Source organism: Oreochromis aureus, linkage group 14, assembly GCF_013358895.1.
Source record: "Oreochromis aureus strain Israel breed Guangdong linkage group 14, ZZ_aureus, whole genome shotgun sequence".
Lineage (NCBI taxonomy): Eukaryota > Metazoa > Chordata > Actinopteri > Cichliformes > Cichlidae > Oreochromis > Oreochromis aureus.
In genome coordinates this window covers 10,933,905-10,950,753 of record NC_052955.1, presented here as the reverse complement: position 1 = coordinate 10,950,753, position 16,849 = coordinate 10,933,905, and the positions used below count along the sequence as shown (strand labels likewise).

Below are 16,849 nucleotides of genomic sequence, written 5' to 3'. Positions count from 1 at the left end.
ACAACAGCAGCTCATTAACAAACGAGGGGAGTCGCTGTCACAGTGAAACACACCAAGGAGCACAGAAGTACAAACATGAAAGCACAATCATGCCAAACTAACTGTGAGAAACTAAACCCTGAGTCACTGATATATTCAGAACACACACCTACCGTATGAATGAATGAAAATAACATAGACCTAATGTACTCAAAAATAGCTTAGACTGGGGCTTCCCTGATGCATGAAATGAAACTATTTTTTCCCTATTTAGTCTTTAATAAATCCAATAAATTGGAGTAGCACTTTAGGAAGTTTGGTATCAGCAGTGTAACTATCAGTGCAGCGGTGAGGGACACGATCCCTCTGATGACTGACTGAGCTTGCTGATGAAAGCACTGAGCTTGTTGGGAGATATTTGAAGATACTTCAGGAGGGCTAAATTAAGGGCAGCACCACAGGTCCTTATGTAAATTCCATGTGGCACAAGGGACAATGGCAGGGAGCGCCAGGATTATAAGAGGGGATAACTGGTCCCTGCACTCCAGGCTTCTCTCATCTCTTCATTCACTTTTCTTACCCTCTCTACAGAAAGCCACAAAGCTATTGTCTTCTTATTTATTTATTTAGACCAAGGGGAAGGAGAGTGGAGGAAGAGAGGAAGCTTTCAACCCAATTATCCTGGGGATGCACAGGGGTATAGAGTGGGACTTTAGTGTGACATGAATTCAAATGAAACCTTTACACAGGGGTAATAAGAGAGAATACAGAGTAGGCAGAGATAGAGATTTTCTCTCTCTTATGCAGGGCTGGCCTCTAATCTAAAAAGCTAAGGTAATTAGCCAGCTCCAGTGTGCCGGACCCCCTAACCAGTGTGGGTAGAACAGCCACCACCAATGGGCTCTCTGTATTTGCATTACAAACAGATGCCCTGCTGTTTAAAATCATAGTCTGGTTTGGACCATACATAGGCTGTTGTTTTCAAGATCACATTGGATTTAATTGCTCCTTTCCATTCATTGCTGATAGCACCCATGGGATTTTGTCAGAATCAATTTCCTTTGAAACAGAACAGTGACAAAAGAAACACGCATTAGGTGCATCATTACGGTGCTTGTGCCACGGTATCTAATCTAATCTAATACGGCACAGTACGTCACAGTAAATGCATCGCTGCACTGCAATCTAAATAAATATGCGATGAATAGAAATGGAAAAATAAATAAATAACAACAGAGTAGTCACACACTCCAGCAAACAAAGAACAACAGATATACACACACGCACTTGTTGCAGGCAGGATAAACATTAGGTTACAAACAGCTAGGAGCAAATAAACAGACATGTCACTGGCGAGAGGATTATGCTTTGTGTGCAGGTTCGGGGCTTGCTGATACCAAGAAAATACTCACCAGACACATTTACTAAGTAAATGAGAGGATGGGCCAACCCAAATACACTTTAGTAAACTATCTAATCCTAACTACAGTCATCAAGGTCATCAGCCCACAGTTAAAAAACACCTACAGCTCAGATTTTCATCCTCTCAGTTTAACATTTGCCCTCCTTTATTACAATTTCAGCCTGTATATCTACCATGGCTTCATTTGCCCAGAGGCAATGCAATGGGTGGAACAATGCTTGCTACTGTGAGGGAATGATTTTATATTAGCACCTTAACATCGACTGGCCTGTCTGTTAATCCATGTGTGATGCATCTGATATGTGTGTATAATTTAGTGGGTCTGCATGTATCCGTTAGAAGCTGAACTTTTGCTCCAACTCTGAGGCCCTGTAGGCATTCAGGCCTGAATCAGCCAACAGACGTGAAGTAATTACCTTTCTCTTCCCCTGAAACATTCAGCTCTTCTTCAGCCGAAAAACCTCACCTCCCATGAAGTACCAGGAAGCCACAAACTCTGCTCGCTCGCTTACTTGCTTATTAATATTTATATATTTTTACATTCCCTTCCCTCTGTTGACTAGTGCTACATCTGTCGATCTGGCTGCAGGGTAAAAAGAACCCATGTCTGAAAAATATTAATATGCCTTTCCCGCTCGTGTGTTATTTATTTATTTTTTTCCTAAATATCAGAGGAGTGGGTTGATTTGAATGAAAGAGCATCAGGCAGGGGGCAAAGCATGGCAAATTTGCAGCTCTTTCAGCTGGCACGGTTTCAACACCTCCAACTTAAAGGGGAGGGAGTCAGGTTGCAACTTGTGCTGTGAAACAGCCAACGGGTTGAGAGTGGAGGTCTTTGCCAACACAAAAACACAAAGGAGACACCCACACAGCTACTTTGTAAGCCAGACTGTGCTACATTGGCAGGAGAGGCCGATGCCAGCAACCATTAGAAAGGTCTATATGCGGGCGTGTTTTTAGCTAAGATAGACTCAGCACACAAAAATCAGCTGGACGCAGATAGATGACAGCTCACACAACAAGCATCATAGCACAGGGGTGGCAGGGCAAGGACAGCATGAGGGGAAATATTTTGTGCAGTGCCCCCTCTTCTTCCACCTAAGATATTAGTCACTGGAGGGTGACACTGCTTGTCAGAAAGATTAGTGGGGAGCCTTGACTGAAGCGTCCAGCCTGCATACCGAGATAAGTGCTGACAAACATTCACCTACAGGAGCGCACCTCGGTTTGGTTCACAAAGGTTGTGCTCACTGCCACAACACCACAGACGTCTAAGACCTATTTCTGACATTCACATCACCTTGATAGATGCTCCCCACATACACAAACAACTACACACCAACCCTGACAAACTGTGAAGCAGTCTTAAAAGCCGCAGGCTTTCATATCTCTTTGTGATACTGCAAATATGAATATTTGTGTATGTTTGTGTGCTTGTTATTACTCTTCCCTCCCCATTAATGGTAGAACAGACCCTCCGTGATTTCACAGATATTCTCTTGGGTCAGAGGCTCAGAAACACACAGTGAGATTACAACAGTTAGAAGCCTGGGGCCACACCCCAGCACCTTCTACCCACACTCTGATTAGAAAATAAACCATGCACACACAAACTAGGAGAGCTGTAGAGAGGTAGCTCCAAGCTATAATATCATTTCATTTGAGTGGTTTTTGCGGTTCATCTGGTAGAGTGCTATTACAATGCCACCATTTTCAATCCCACCCTTAGAGAAGATAGACAATATATATCTCACTTGACAAAGCAAATCTACTGTATGTACTGTCACTGATGTTTTGTATTGCTGTTGATGCTGAAGGCAGGAGAAGGATAATGCCACACTATATTATACCACACTGAAAGGAGATATGCTCCATTTGTCTGGATGCAAGCTTTTTCTCCAGGTTTGACTCGCTCATTTGCCCTCCCACCGGCCAGAGCTAACCTTTGCCCCTCATCCAGATGCAGAAATTACCCCCTCAGCAGGCAGGCAAGCAGCAGGTTCACACATATCCCCTATATCCCTCCACTGAGGGGCTGCAGGTCAGACCACAGAAACAGCTGCGAAAATATGACTGTCTGGCCATGCCCAAGGCTGTGCCTCCTTTGAGAGCTTGATAGAGACTCTCATCATTAGCACAAATAATATCCATCTCTCTGTCTGCCTTATTCTCTCCATCATCAGGGGTCATTCTGCTGCGTTCTCCGTTAATCATTTTTTTCCAATCCCAGTGTTGTCCAATGAATTGCATCTTGCCCCCTACACTCACTTTCACTGGCTTGTCAGTGCTCTCTCTTTGCACTGACTGCAGATGAGGTTCTGCAGATGAAGCCGTATACATTCACACCCAGTCATCCTCCACAGACCATGGCCAAGTCTGATATGATCACCACCATTCTCCCTATCTGCAAATCCTGTGCTAAGGGATTGTAAATAACACTGTCACTTTCGCAGATAAGATTCGCAGAATATGGAAAATAGTGAAAGTAAAGAGACTCATATGGCTGCCAGTGATATTATAGTTGGGGAAATCACAGGTGGTGATACCGTATGAAATGTGGATCTTTAATAGAGCCTCGGAGGGAATAAAAGAGACAGTGCTCCTGTGCCCTGGTGAGAGCACTGAGAAAAAAAGAATGAACATAACACAACACAACAGGGGATAACGAGAGGATGCCTGATCAAGGTCAAACTGAAGAGGTGGTGAGGAGTACAAAGGGACTAAATAGATGGGGCTGAATGTAAATGAAGAGGGTGCATTCCATCACACTCATGCCTCATATGGAGCTTCGACCTCTGATTAAGTAGATAAGCCGAAACAAATATCTTTATTTAAACAGCAGTCCCATTCAAAGCTAATTTTTCAAACAGCACCCCTAATTTGGCCTAACAAGCCCCTGAGCAGCACAGTAATGACAGTAAGAGGACAGTGGGCAAATCTGAGGCCAAGAAAAATCTGTGGTGTGGCTCCTGAGAAACAATATAATTAACTCTTAATGAACCTCTTTCCTTAACAATACTAACACACACACACGCTCGCACACACACAAAATTCAATTTAGCCTAATCCATGCTTTATGGTAATGTATAGCTCATTAAAATGTTATTTAAAAACTCATTAAAATTCACTTGAAGAAGTAATGGCTTCATTACAGTAATATGCTGAAAAGCAAAGAAAAAGACAAGTGAGGACAAGGAGAAGAAAGAGCAGAGAGCGACAGCCTTCTAATCACTTAATTGTGTCTAAAATGGAATACATTTACATAATAAATGATGATGGGCTATATCCTCATCTCTATCTTTTTCCATTCTCATAGCACTCCGTAATTAACAGGCACTACAATTAAAGATGCATTTTGCCCCAAAATGATTTTGGTGGCCACTCCAGTTTTCAGTCTGTTGTCTTGTTTATGGTCATGACTGTGTTTGGGAGGCTTGGCAGATGCAGGCAGTGTGCTGAAACTGGAGCTGGCTGATACTGATGAACAATGTGCCCATGGGCCTTTGTGCCTGCTCTGATAAGGCATGATGTTGTGCTGATGGTTGTGCTCAGTCCAGAATGGACACTTTGCAGCCAGAAGGGGGAGTGAGACGTGAAGGAGGAACGCGATGAAGGGTGGGGGGTTTGGAGATGAGAGTGGGATTGATTTTCTGCCAATTCCAGCAAAGAGACAGCACGGACAGAGGTAGTGAGGCATCATGATTGAGCAGGTGGGTCTGCTTCCTGCATCGGGTAAAGCAAGAGTAGAGAGGAAGTAAAGTGAGAAGCTAAAAAGGAAGAGAGGAAGTACTGCAGCAGGCAAATGCCCCTGTTAATGTTTCCTCCAGGAGAAATCAGTCTCCTATTGCATCAGCCCTATCTCGGTATATATGACATGGAGTGAGTCATAAGTTGGATTTTGAAACAATTGGAAAAGCAAACTTAGTTAAGCGGCTCCCAATCACTAGCTGAAACTGACTGCATTAGCTCTTATCAGGGATACAATTCGCTAAAACAAGGTGCCCAGTATACAAATTGAATTCCAGGTTCGCTCAGGCTCTAATACTAAAATTCATACATCTTTTGTCTGTCATCTTCTCCTTCTATACTACCAAATATCTTATTACATTTTATCCTCACCATCACCCCCTCTCACCTGCAGGGTTAGAGTTAATATGTATTACCCCCCACAGTTTTTTTTCCATGTAGCTGTTCAAGTGTAACAGATGTCACAAGTCCAGCTGTGACACGCTGTCAAGCCGAAAGAGTAGCTCCATTGCTGGCCCAGAAAAAAATGAACATCTGATATGCTGTTTGTGGGTACTGTGCAATGATAATGGTGCTGTGTGTGCATCTCTGTAAGTTCTGGCCTGATGACATTGAGGTAGTGTCCTTCCACAGGGAAATATAATCCCAGGAAGCTGCTGAACTGTGTCCCTGCTGAAAGAACAGTGCAAGACTACCTTAGACACTGTGTGCACATGCACACAGAAACACACACGGAAGTAGTTTCTTATCCAGTGTGGCATATACTTACATCGGCATCTCTGGTGAAAAAGGAAACCTCTGGAGTCTAGACCTATGTCCACTCTGCAAATCTTTATAAAACCTTTAACAGCATCCCTGTCTTTCTCTTTATGCCAGCCTGTTTGCTGCAGCTCCTCGTGTGTCTATTTTATTGTTTTGCTCTATAATTGGATTGGCAGTAACGGCGAGCAGAGCGCCGTTAGGAGCTTGTAAAAGGTGTCACTCTGCGATGGCAGCCCCGTTTTAATTAAGCTCTCTGCTGGAGTTGAGCAGCTTTTATCTAGCTTGGCCTGATGAGCCCCAAGTGCAAGTGTGCTTCATAACATTGTGCAGGACAAGCTGGAGGAGGAAAGGAGGCGTTTGCAACAGCTGTAGATAGCCCAGTTTACTATACTCAGCTGTCCTCCCTTGACACCAGTCTACATCCTGGACTAAGAAGATACTAGGAGACATTGTAAAAAATTTGGTGTGTTTGTGCATGTATGCCATTATTGTGTCTCCTTGTGCTCATTGTGACAGAGCCCCACCCATCAGTGGTGTGCAGTCATGTGTGTATTGGTGCAGATGCAGAGCCAGCCCTGCAACATGGTAGCAGCAAATGGCTACAAACAAGAATCTAAATGAACTGAACAGAACACTCACAGTGCTGCTGTAACTTCTGAAATAATTCCACTTTACTGTGTATAGATCGGCATGTAAGGTTGATGCTGTAGGCAGTGTTGTACGCGGCATAATGATTAGAGGGGTGCATGTTCATCACAGTCTTCCCTTGCCTTTTCTCCCCTCCTCAATCCTCCTAATGGCCTCTTCAGATCATCTGTCCTTCAATCAATACTCCCTGAAAGTAAGAATCCCACACCTAAGGACACTTTGTTCCCCACTGTAGATCACAGGTGACACATTTTCTGTATCAGGAATCATCTGATGGTTCTGAATCAGAACCTTCCAGAGGACTTTGAACCAGTTCTGTTATCCATCAAATGTAAAGGTCTGACCATTTTCTATGTGGATGGATCGGGCAGGAGGTGATACAGTTAGATTTGTGAGCAGAGGAAGGCTGAGGTCTGTCAGTGAGGTGAACAGAAAGCAGAAGAGGCAGGGTGTTAAATCACACGCACAGCCTGGATGCAGAGACATTTAAAGAGATTTATTGATCGCTTTATAGATCTTAACTCTTGAGGGAGAGCAAAAATTAAACTGGATACAGAGATGACCTTTACAACAGCCTCATCCATGGGCAGGTATTTTTTTTAATCATTTCCATGTTCCACTGTATATATGTGTACGCTGTTTATGACTGAGGGGGTAAAGCGATTCACCACTTAGGCAGCGCATTCGAAAACTCCCCTCTGTACAACCAGCGCAACTATTATCCCCAATACGTTTTATGTGTGTCTGCTGAAGCATGATTGAATGCTGCACATAACATCTAAATACTTGGAATAAATTGTAGCAGTGCCTCTGCCTGCTCAGCAAATCACTGCTACATTAGCCTCACCTAAGTACCACATACTCATACATATACAAATTGCAATTTGAAGTGTCTGTGCTGCAGAGTCTGTCAGTTTGTATGGAAAGCAGTTGCCCTGCACGCAGCAGAGTTATGCACCAACAGCACTAATAACAGCATGATCACTCTATAATTCACTGAAATGGCAGAAATTGCTCTCATGCACATTCTCTTGAAGTTCCTGAGATAAAACCAGAATTAACACCTTGAGGACATAAGACCAACTAGTCAAGCAGCTGTTTATATCATACAGCGAAGATTTTAAAAGAATTTAATAAGTGGGCACCAAAGACTCCAATGTAAAATAAGGTCACAGTCTCACTTTGTTCTTGACGATTAGTCAGGGCCTGTATATGTTTTGTTTTCTGGTTTTTGGATATAAAAAACATCACCTTATGCCTTTACATCCTATTACACATTGGTATACATTTCTTCACATTAACACATTCACATGTTTGTTGAGTATGGCAAAAAACAAAAAGACAAACTGTCTCATGTTTTTGAAGTCAAAGACATGAAAAGACATTTAAAAATACCACACAACAAGAAACACACATAATAATTGACATGTTTATGCTTGACATGTAATTGCATATGAATGCAATCTGAAATTGCATTTATAAATGCATGAAAAATGCTTAGATGTTTGACATTAACCAGCTTAGTGGAGCATTTAAAGGATTTATAAAGTTACAGCTTCTCTGGTGTTATTTTGTGGATTTTTGAGACGATCCATATCACAGTTTAGTTTAGTTTTTTTTCCACTGTCTCAGGCACATTAATTGTTGTACAGAGAAGTAATTGTCTTAATTCCATCTGTAATCAGCTTACAGCATTAGTGCAGCTGGATATACCTGTGCACTGAGCTTATGTAACCTGTGTGCTAATGGTGAGAATTTCATTCATTTCAGGGCATGGAGTAAAACCAAGGATGCTCACTCAGGTAATCTGCCCTGTATAAAGCAGCAGTCTGTATGTAATAACCCGGGTGTGCATTTATGTGTGTGTGTGTGTGTGTGTGTGTGAATGTGTGTGTGTGTTTGTGTGTGAGTCAATCCATGCTCATATTATCATGCAAATGGAAAACAATCTGAAACACACCACTGGCTGCCATGCTCAGGATCAGTGCAGAGCAGTGTGTCTAAACCATTCCCATTCTATCCCTCAACCCTCCCTTTCCTCAGCCTCTCCATTTCTCTCCTCCATCAAAAGGGAGATGAAACCGCACTGCTTCATACCACGCTGGTACCATAAACATCTCTGTAGGCTGGGAATGTGGGGTTAATTATTTAGGCAAAGAAACAAAGCTAATGAGGGAACTTCTAATCAGAAGCTATTTGGAGTTCTGTCAACAGTATCGACTGCACTGCAGATGAGATAAGATATCGTTGGAGGGCACCAGTGACCTACAAGGACAAGACAGTGGCTCAACAGCAGCACAGCACAGTGATCCCAGAACTCTCCAGGGCAAAGATTCTTCAGCACAGACAGAGCAGTGAAAAGATACTGTGTGTGTGTTTGTGTGGGCGTGCATGGACATGCATTTCCACTTTCATCCATGCAGTGCTCTTTATCTTTACAGTCCCCATTTTTTATAGAGATGTGACCACACAGGAGAATCCAGTTTGTGACCAGCAATAGGCCCACAATGCTATTAACCAAGAGCTGCTGTGCAGTCATCAATCAGCACTGACTGAATGTGGCAATTAGCTAATGATTAAATGAGGTAAACCCACTGAGCAAGAACTGGTAAAAACAGAACGAAAGAGGGTTTAGTCTGGCAACACAATATGTAGGTTCTGTAGGATGCTTGTTACTGTTTGACACTGATGTGTGTAGCAACAACAAGTAAATGCAAATCTGTGCTCTGGTTCTGAGACAAAGAACATTAAGGGCATTGAAAGAAACTTGATGGCAATGACTAAATTGCAGACCAATTTTAGACATGGGGAAATATCAGCACAGATTTATTTTATTTTTATTTTAAGTTAAATAAATTAAAATAAAATAAAATAAAATAATTAAGTTAAGATTTTTTGAAGAGTTTCCAAACAATAAGCCCTAATTACTTACTGTGTGGAACATGTAATTAGATAGCCATTATTAAGGAAAATCAGGACAGGGTTCAATTTGTGCCCACTTGAGTAATTATTTCCAAATAAGTGCAAAGTTTACTTTGGTTGCCTTTCATTTAGTCGATAGCTGATAAGTTCAAAATGTATCTATAGTTAAGACAGTTAAGGAGTGGATATCTCCAAAGAAATTCACTTTTTTCCTAAAATTTTTAGGTATTTACAATCAATAAAAAATGCATCATTTGGTGTATAAACACCAGACCTTAAACCATTTGAAAATCCTCTTATTTCTTAAGATAGAGCCAACTAATACTCCATCCAAAGGTGACTATTTTTCTTTAAGTATTTTTAAATTCAATATTTAATTTTCAATTTAAAAAGGTCCTTGAAAGGTCGTGATGATAAAATGACCTTTGAAATCGCATCTAATTCCACAAAGCAGAACGTTGTGGAGCCATTAGGAGGAACCCCTGTTGTTGGGGTGGACATTCACTGTAGTGCGGCTAAAGACACCACTTGAGTTGTTTTTCTTGCCTCCGCTGATATCCCTGATTGCACGCAGGCAGTGCAGTCTCAGGTCAGTGGGGGCTGACGCACATCACATATGATACAAGCCCACACATACAAACATTAACTTGCATGCACACATGGTGTAACCCCCCTGTATGAACACAGAAACAACTAGACACTCTGTCCCTTGGGTAATGAAAGAGCATTGTGAGATTGTGGTTGCTGTAAAACCCAATTAGTGTGTGCGCTTTTATCAGTTCTCTTTGAGCTACACACACAGATAACACAGTGCAAATCATTGATTTGCCTTTTTGGTTGTCTGCCCCCTTCTGGACACACACAACCAAGCAGTTGGAAGTGGAAAAATAAGAACTATGGAGAATAAATTACTGGGGTAATGTGCTCTCCACAGGAGGCTTAATCAACATCAATAAGTATAGAATCAAACTGTCAACAGAGAAACAGAGGTGATCCACCACACAACAAGATCTGAATGAATTGTGATTTAAAACTGTTAATAAATAATCAAATTTAGCTTCCAGAAGATGTAAAAAAGCTGTGTCCTTGTGTATTATATGCAATTAAGCAAAAATAAAGGCTGTTTTTTAACACTTGGTGTATTCTTTGCTTCAAAATATGTATTCCGGGTAACTAGCTGCGCTGTCAGACCAAAAAAATACAATAAAATAAAATAAACAAATAAGTGACCACAACTTAAGAATGAAGCAGTGTCACAGTCCCAGCCATATCCATGTCTTCTAACACCTCCGTCTCTCACAGCCACATAAAAGAATAGAACAGAGTGGCAGCAATTGCAGCCTCCGTGCTGTGCAAGCCTCTGCTCCGCTGCAGCCATCAAAAGAGCTACTTCTGTATGCATATGCCACATCACTCTGGGCTTTTGAAGGCACGGATCACTGTCAAGATGCCAAGGCTCCCACCTAGCATACTGTATGGCTGAAAAACCATGTCGAAAGATATATAGGATGATTCTGCATTCTGTGCGAATCAACAGAGGAGGATTCGCTGTCTTATATCCTAATCTTTGATTAGCAAAGATTGCTACTAATTTTCAAATTTCATTAACGCTGTTGAATATCAAATGTCATGTTAGTGAGTTGGAGGTGGAGGTGCACCTCCTTAATAGGACTTAAGAACTAAGTAGAAATCCAGTCAAGAGACAGAAGGGGAGAGACAGGCAGAGGGAGGAACAGACTGAAGTGTTTTTTCACCGTCTTTCATTATTCAGCCTCAAGCTATGAATAACTGAATATCTGAATCCACGATAGCAGGGACGGAGAGCTGTATTTTCATACGGCATGTCTGAATGTGGGGGAAGCATAACAAGCCACAAGAAGGCATCCTCCTCCTCCAAAAACAGTCGTTAAATATAGAGCTAGGAGCTCCGCTTATGCTTGACTGCTTCCTCAATTTCAGCATGGACGTCTGCACCTCACCCCCTTAGTCAACACAAAAAGTAAATAACGATGGCTAAAGTATCCACTTCTGATATCTGTCCTTAATTAATGAGTCAGTAGGAGTGTTTGGTCAGTGGTAAAACCATAGCTAATAGAGATACTGTCAAAAGGAGGGCAACATTATTTGTCCCTGCTTTAGCACAACATTTGAGAAGTCACCCAGACACAGTGGTCCTGCTCTCTGGGCAGCTGCTGAATTAAATATGAGGGCAAGGGGGAGACATGGGGATGGGGCAAAGTGCCTCAGTTTAAATAGCAGAAAGGTGACATGTAAGCACTCTGCTATGGATGGGGACCCCTGACCCCACCATGCCCACAAAAGTGTGATCCCACCAGGTAACTGTTGCATGTTTTATATCAACATAACCCTCCAGCATTGTGCAAATAACAGACACCCATGAAGAAAACAACACATGTGTAACTGCGTTGTGCAAACACCCCTGTCCAGCTAAAAACCTGTCATTAACACAGATAATTGATGGCCACTCTTCCGCAGAGCACTCAGATGATTGAAGTCGATCAACTCATTTGAGAAAAAAAAAAATGCAGTTTAAAATTGCCTTTTCAAATCCGTCTGCTGATTACCATAATCACTTCATGGCTGACAATACTTTGTAAATGTGTGCTATTAATGCCAGCAATTACGCAGGCTAAATGCAAATGGGGTGCCAGTGTGGATGGACCTATCGATCTGAGCATATAAAGCAATAAACAAACCCGATCGTACATTTGCCACTGTGGAGTGACCCCTCCTCACTTCGTCATTATCCTCTGTGAGTTTTGTCCAAGCAATTGAGGAGTTAAACTTTGCTCATGTTTCTGCTCTACATGCAGAAAATGGTTCCTAGACCAATTTATAGAGGCAATTTTAGTGTGAAAATGGATTCATTCTCAGTTCACAGTGAATGCCTTCTTGAAATGTAATGGCTGCTTCACTCTACACCACTCCAGCATCTGCCTCTAGACTGTGCCTCAAGCTGTAGATCACTCTCCCGTGAGCCCTCACTTCACTGTCAGGACAGCAAATTCTACCTTCATTAATAGCAGCCACTCATGTCTGACTTAAATTAATGTACAGGCTATCAATTAGCTCGGAAGACCAGGCGTAGTGTACACAAGGGGAAAGCATCCTTGGAAAGATGCTGGACAGCAGACACAAATACTTCATTTGACACTATTGCTACATTTTTCTATTTCCAGTTGGAAACCTGAAAATTAAGACAGGTGTGGTTCCATTCACGTAGTGGAACAGGTAAGGAGGAGGAGGTTCATGGCCCACTTATTCATTCATATAGAAATGAAAATGCTCACCTTATGGTACTTAATAAATTATGTTCAACATAATCCACACATTTTTATCTTGATTAATCACGCACCCCCTCCATTTTTCCATCTACCTGTTTTCCTTGATGAGTTAATTTCTCTCAAATTGCCTGTTGCCTGAGTGACCCTGACGACCCAGGAGACCTCCTAACAGGCTCCTCTTGCCCATCAGGATTGATCAGTCCACAGTACCCTGTCAGACGCGATCAATACATCATTCCTTCAGTAACAAGGGCCCGCTCGTTTGCCTCCTCTTCCTTCCCTGCGTTGCTTTACTTTCATTTTATTATTATTTCTCGCAGTGGATCGATGCAGTCAAACAGGCACACTGTAAACCACACCACAATTAGAGCGGCATGTAATCTTCTTGTTGACTTCATCTCCTTCACAGCAGCCGGCGAATGAAACACAAATGATAATGAAATCTAATGGGATTCTGTGGAATTAAATCACTTAAACAATGAAGAGAATTCAGCCACATAGGGGTATATACCAATCAATATCTTATATGCACCCAGGCTTAACAAGCTTGCAGAGCAGCTTTTCTTCACGGTGATACATCATGTGGAGTGGCAGCTTTCAACAGGTAAGGCAATGGTAGCAAATGCAAAATACAGCCTTGTAATACTAAACAATATACACAAAAAATGCAATATTCTGTGCATATTAACACTGTGCAAACGTGTATTTTAATGAGATATTTGAAGGAAGAACCAGAATTTTACATCTGTTTTATGCAAAACTGTTCACACAGTGTGGTAAGATCATGAGACAGAATTTCCCCATGAACTATCCTTTGTCTATCTGATAACATGCCAGAGTTTATATAATTGGGGTTAAAACTGTTGATGACTATGAGAGAACTGATTTCTGCAATGTCATTGCATTAGCAGCTGGTTTACGGAAAAGAAAAAAAATAGACAGCGAACTAATTTAATCATTGAATTATAGATTTAACACGCCTATGCAGTTTGGGTTGGGTTTGAGGGCAGGCATAACTGAAAATAGCACTGGTGATGCGAGAAGAGCTGTCTTCTCTGTGCAGGCGGTGTGCAGGGCAACAGTGTGGAACTGCAGGAGTAATTAGCGAACCGGGCCCCCAGCTCCCTGTGAAGTCCGGCTTTGAAGGAGGCAGCTCAGGCCGATCAGTGGCCCCTCTGATGTATGTTTGTGAATCTTTCAAGGGAGTGAGAGCTGCTAACGAGGCCTCATCTATTACCATTTGAGATGTAATTAGCGTTGTTGGAGGAATGGAGCAGGGCCAAGCAAGAGTGGCTCAATCTGGGCTCTGTGTGCCTGTGTGTCCCACAAGGCAGCAACAGCAGGAGGATAAAGTGAGCAAGTGGAAGGAGACTCCCCAGAGAGGAGACAGGGCCTCAGCAGCACTGACACATAGGCCAGCTAGACATACAGCCACCATACTGGAGCACAGGGGTTCAACAAAGCTGGCAGCATTAGACTCTTTGTTTGAGAAGAAAGGGGCCTCCGTAACAAACATATGCACATGTTTCTCGGCTTAAAATGAATCTGTTGTTAAGCTTATTGGTTAAAATCTATCTTTTTTAAGACAACAAAAGATATAACTCAAGAAACACTTTGACTTTTGAACTCCTTGTAAGTCCTTAAGTTCTACACCTTCAGCCCTTCTTTTTGCCAGAAAACATTATGCATTTTCAATTTTTATTCATGCTATTCACAGCAGGATGCCACTATTGCCTCTTTATAGTGTTCATGACCTTGTCACCTACACGTGTGTGCTGAAGCAATGTGGGAAAGTCCAACTGACAAATTAGCTGGGCTTCCAACTGGTGGTCAATCTTTGGCCTCAGGTCACACTGAGGTTAGATCAGGTGTTACTCTATGCTCCGTTAACCATTTTAGTCAACCTTTAACCCCTCAGGGTTAAGTTGCTTGAACCCTCTGGGTGTCTGACTGGGCCATCAAGGTCATGACTGTTTTCACTGAACATCAACAGTGATTAGTTGATGGGAATGAGCTATTAATCTTCATCATGACTGAAATTACAAATATACTACTAAGGCATTATAAACTAGAGGTAAGCCTGCATGCTGGAAGACACCTGCTATACACACCACTTTGTTCTGAAGCCTTCTGTCTAAACAGACAATTGAGAGATGACTAAGAGTCACCGACAGCTGGTGAAAACTTAAGAGGCAAAAACATGGCCTTTCTATAGTTCAGCCGCTCCTCTGGAGAGTAGGGGTGTAACTGGAGTTGGAACCAGCAAGGCTACTCCGTGTAGACTGTGATCTGTGTCAATCCAAGGCATTTTTGAAAATCTTTTTCTCAACCCTCCCACCCCCACCCTGCCCACCCACTGGTTGTTGAACTACAGCATTAGGCAGGGCTACTTGCATCAGTATGCAGCATGGAGACGGTGAATCAATGGAGTCTGGAGGACTTTCCACTCTCACTCGCTTGCAGCTCCAGTATTAATGGCCAGGAACCAGGCCTTATCCACAACTCTTGTGGCCACACGCTAAATTACTGGTCGTGAATCAACACAGCATTTATGGGCAAACGCAAATTAAAGTGGCTAAATCTGCAAGGACAACCAGACCTTGTATAAACTAGGGGATCACAGGGCATGCTAAGAATGGGGCACGAGAAAAGCTATAGATATAGTTTTGTTTCAGCATTCAGTGGACATATTTGATCTGCTGTGAGTGTTAGGACCATTGACTGACTTGGGAGGCCAAGCACCTGGCTAGACACTTATCAGAGCAGACACAAAGTGAGGAAAAAAAACAAGTCATACACAAAGAGAGAAAAAGAAGCGAGAGTAATATTATAACCGTCCGTATAAAGGGAATGGTAAAATAATAAATAGGTAAACAAACAGTAAAGCTGAAGGGGAAAAGGCTTTTAAACATTTAAGCACAGCGGCGGGAGATGCTGCAGGATGACCTGTAATGGGAGAGAGGGAAGCGGAGGAGTGGTAAAAGCCTGATAAAATAAGAGACTGTAACCTCACTCCACTTAGCCATCAGACAAAGAGATGCTTCAGGGAGTGCATGAGCAATATCACCATAAAGTCACAACATGCTGTGTGTGTTGGCAGCTGTTTCTAAGCCTCATGTATGCTTTTCTGCACACTAAAATGAATGAATAAAAAAAGGCTTTCACAAAGAATGTTTACAGAAGTGTTTAGTATGTAGGTCTGAAAAAAAGACAAGGAGTAAAACAGTCATATATTACATGTCTGGAACATAAAGAGTGATGGGGAATGCCAACAGTGAGAGAGACAGAAAAGTATGAAGATTACCTCCACAGTAATTACCAAACCTTATAATCACGAGCTTGTAAAGGGAGAGGGCGGTCTTGAGATTAACCTTGAAATTCATGTGCAAATTCATGTGCATGCCTGCATAAGTTTAGTCATATCTTAGTAACATGAAGGTCCGACTGCCATATACATTTATTTATCCAAAGCTTCTCTAAAAAGAGGGGCCCCATCGTTTTACAACAACTACATCAATTGCTTTAGTTGATACTTGGTAGCTAGATGGTGCCAAATACAGACCCTCAGACAAAATAAAGAGCAACTGCTTGCCTGATTTAATGGGTGTGTGACTTTCATGCTGTGGCCTTGCCACACCTGTTTTATAGACAGTGTGGCTGTTTGTAGGTCATCGTGCTTTTGACACTGTCTGTCAAACATTAAATGCTTCAAAATGGGCCTCCACTAAAAGTGCCCTGGGACCAGACTGCTCACCTTGCTTCCATCTCAGCAGTGACAGTCCACCATTGAAGGAGAGACAGTCTAATTTCACTGCTGCCTGATGTCCATTCGACTTGAGTGATGAGGACGCAGGCCCTCATACACACAAACTGTATATGCACTGGTGTAGATGGCCAGAGAGTACTCACACACGTATGCACACACACCCCCGTAGAAAATGTTTCTAAAACAGTAAAATCAAACGCAATGTTGGCTGTGTTGACAGACCCATTAACTGGCCTCTGACTGCCATTTCAGTCTTGTTTCACCCTGTCCAATTCCAGGGAAATATACTGGCGAAGC

At 42.3% G+C, this 16,849-nt stretch overlaps 1 protein-coding gene across 6 annotated transcripts in view; it reads right to left on the bottom strand.

Annotated features, from left to right (window-relative positions):
• Positions 1-16,849, bottom strand: part of robo2 (roundabout, axon guidance receptor, homolog 2 (Drosophila)) — a 154,019-nt gene that overhangs the window by 60,331 nt on the left and 76,839 nt on the right. The gene's annotated exons all lie outside the window — the stretch shown is intronic.